This window comes from Marmota marmota, unplaced genomic scaffold (assembly GCF_001458135.2).
Source record: "Marmota marmota marmota unplaced genomic scaffold, marMar, whole genome shotgun sequence".
In the NCBI taxonomy this organism is placed as follows: domain Eukaryota; kingdom Metazoa; phylum Chordata; class Mammalia; order Rodentia; family Sciuridae; genus Marmota; species Marmota marmota.
The window spans coordinates 79063327-79067199 of record NW_026000026.1 but is presented as its reverse complement, the minus strand read 5'-3'; positions in this window follow the sequence as shown (position 1 = coordinate 79067199).

The window sequence follows — 3873 nt, the reverse complement described above, 5'->3', positions numbered from 1 at the left end:
TATATATATATAGTCTTTTTAAGAAAAATCTGTAAAAACTAATGTTTTCTTGTTTTGAGAGGTGGGAACTGAAACTCATAGGTTAAGCTACTAACCCAAGGTTACTTAGAAGTTATGAACCTAGAAGTGACCTCAGGGCACTCTACCTTTCAGGGCACTTACATTTTGCAGGCTTTACAAATAATTTCATTCTGACAGGGAGGACAAGTTATTATCGATTGGGTGTGGCAGCAAACTAATAGTAGTTTAAACAATTTGTGGGCTTTCAAAGACAGCAAAGTCCTCATAGCCGGAACAGAGGTAGAGCAACCATGGAGCACAGTGGAAGTATTACCTGTGGTTTGGGGTGTCTGCCACTGGGCTCTGCTTCTCCAAGTGCTAAAGAGAAGAGGAGGAGGGAAAGGACACATGCTGCAGGGGTTGGGCAACCTGGGCAGGGACTGAGGCTGGGGATGTGACTGTGGTAAGAAAAGGAGACTCACACACAAGCAGAAGGAGATTCAGAACGGAGGCAGAATGGGTGCAAGGATAGAATAAAGTCCCAAATCCAGGCTTCTTGTTCTATGAGTCACAGGGCTTGGCTGGGCCCAGGCCAGGTGTTTCAACCACTGAGCCTATTTGTGAACACTAAATGCCTCATGTTCCAGGAAGAAGCACCTTAGAGTCTAGTGATTGGGAATGATTTGATGGTTTCCAGAAGCATTTTTCAGAACTCTGGTAGTCCTTTTCCTGTATTTAAGCAGGAGCTCTTAAAAAAGCATCATTCTGACTATTGACTTTGCACTGATAAGTTTTCAGGATCTCTCCATGTGCATGTGTTTTGTTAAAGAATTTATTTGTAACCCTGACATCCATTTCCTTAATCTGAACCTTATTGTTAATGAACATTTCAAAGTTAATACTTGAGCTTAATGTTCTCTGACAGAGTAATGAGTTACCTGTTCCAGAAAGACTGGTCGAATGGGTGCAGTAACACCTGCTGCTTTGCTTAAATAGGAGGAGGAGTTAATTGGAAATGAAACAGTGAGACTCGAGTTTGAGTAGGCTTTGATACTAGCAACAGGTTTTGGTAATGTATTTACATTGTAAGGTAGCAAGCACCTTGACAGGATAATTTTTCCTGGTCGGGACGGGATAAGCCACCTGAAAAAGTCTGAAATGGCAAAGAAATAAAAGCCAAAGTCAGAAAAATAGTTTTAAATGCAGAGTGCCTGATGGGTCCAGCCCACACAGGTGCTAGAGCTGAAGAATTAGAAAATGGCTCTGGCGGTTTATTTAAGGGGGTACATCAAAGGCAAGGGTAAGGTTTCAGAGGTGGAGTCTTGCGTAGTGATGTCTTGCAGTCCAAAGGTTGATTGGCATCTTGGCGGGTTACACACATCTCAAAGAGGCTGTGTGACTACAGCAGGTCACCCCATCTCTGGTGCTGTGTGGGACCTTTTTGAGAAGAGCTGAGGGGAGTTCAAATGTATCTGGGCCATCTTACAGCAGAATTGCCTCTGTTAAGTTCCCAGATAACCAGACTTTCAATCGGCTTCCATGCAGATCTGATCAACACACATTTCACAGGAAGCTCTCAAAATATTTATGCGATTTTATTTGCATATCTAAAATATCATGGCAATTTTCCTTTCATGTTATAAGTGGGAAGTATTTTACAAGGTGGTCTTTCAAAAGGATGATAGGAATGTAATGAGGAGTCTTCCGCTGTGGTGATTGCAAGGTAACTGCCATTTTGGTGACTTCTTCACAATCTTTATGAAAGCATTCATAGATTATTTCTAGGGAACTTGAAGCAGCATTCAGAGTTCAAGTTGGTGCAGGAACACAAACAGATGTTATGCATTCTAATGTTGGAGCTGGATCAGGAGTTGACGCCTTGCTTCAAAGTTTTCTGGTATAAGACACCACGGTTTCCTCACTTACTTTTTGATAGAAACCAAATTTGTTTTATGTTAAGTCAGTTCATTCATAAGGCATTAGTTGAAGACATATGGCATGACAGCTGTAAGCTCACAGTATGGCAGAAGAGACAGATGGTTATAGAGCTGATCTGCTATATGATACATGCTAATCTAAGGGGGACCAAATATATAGAAGAGGAAGACAATGTGGAAATCAGTAAGATGGAAAAGTTGGAAAGAGTATTGTAGGAAGAGGGAAAAGCAGGTACAAAACTATAGAGTGCATGGAAGATTCTGAGAGTGCTAACCACCCTGGTGTCATGTATGGAAAGGACACTGATGGCTTTGAAGAGTGAGGAGGCCAGTATGAGTGGGGTTGTAGGTAATGAGATTGACTAAAAGTGTTTTTAGGAACAGGATGATGAGAGGAGGCTGTGTTTTAGAAACATCATTCTGCATACAGTTGTAAAGTGGACTGTGAGGAGTGGGTGATTGAACCATAGGAAGGAAGAGTGATTGAAAAACGTGAACTGATCAACAGTTCTCTGTTGGTTTTCTGTGGTACAGTCTCTCATGTTGCCTCTGCTTGGAATGATGCTTTGGCTGTTTTCCTTGGCTGTTTTCTCCTATCTGAATCAAACCTCACCCATCTATCTCCCTTTGCTAATTGTGGGGAACCACCTGTGAGCTACTTGAGGGGTCTTTACATCGTACTGAGTCATGGAGTCTTAGGTGTTTTTCTTGGGAACTATCCCAGCTTTCCCATGCATATCAGACCGTCCCAGACCATCTGTCTTCCCTTACTAGTGAAACAACTCTCATAGCTCTGGAGTTGGGCGTAACCCATTGGGAACTGGACAGCCCACCTCCTACCTTATTTGGCAAAGAACATTCCATCAAAAACCTTTGATGTTTCCCCATATAAATAAAGCAAACGTGGGCTTCATCACTCTCTTTCCAGTGTGGAAGCTCATTCCCTTAGATTGAAGAACCGTCCTGTCTCCGCTTTTCAAAATTATTTCTTGGGTACTGTGGTTTTTTTCCACCGTTTTCTCTTTATTATCTTTTATTCTGCAGCCAGCTCATTCCATGAAGAGAGATACCAATTCCATCACCTCTGCAAGAGCTAACTTTTATCCATTTGTCAGATTTCTGGTTACAAATAACCTTCCTAGGGTAATTTCATGATTGCCCAGTCTAAGTCCAATTTATAAATATATGCATATACACACATACATATGTTTGGTATATTATTAATAACCATCACTGATGAATGTTATTATATTTGTTCACAGATACATTTCTAGAAGCATATTGTAGAGAATAGATATTTGAAAAGATGATTACGTTCATAATTATCCATTCACAGCACAATTTTTTGTAACTCTGTATATAAAGTATGTTCACACCAAATTATGCCATTATACATGAGCTCTCATTTTTTGCATACAATTCTTAATACACCTTTATACCACCATTTATCATATGTCTGTTTGTATATAAGGTATGTTGACACCAAATTCACATCTTCATACATGTATTTTGTATAATGATGACCCTCTCCTTCCATCATCCTAGCAGTTTTCTAATTCTTGTGCCTGAAGTCACCTCCTTCATCTGTTCACATTTCTGGAATATGCAATAACTAAGAAATGCACAGTGTTTTTTTTTTTTTTTTTTCTTAGTCTGAGCTTCAGGGTTTTGATTTTTCAGGTTCTATTCTTTTTTTTTTTTTTTTGGTACCAAGAATTGAACTCAGGGGCACTCGACCACTGGGATACATCCAGCCCTATTTTGTATTTTATTTAGAGACAGGATCTCACTGAGTTGCTTAACACCTCGATTTTGCTGAGGCTGGCTTTGAACTTGTGATCCTCCTGCCTGAGTTTCCTGAACTGCTGGGATTACAGACATGCGCCCCTCCCCTCCCCCCAGCCCAGCTCTTATTGCTAGTCTTTTTTTTTTTTTT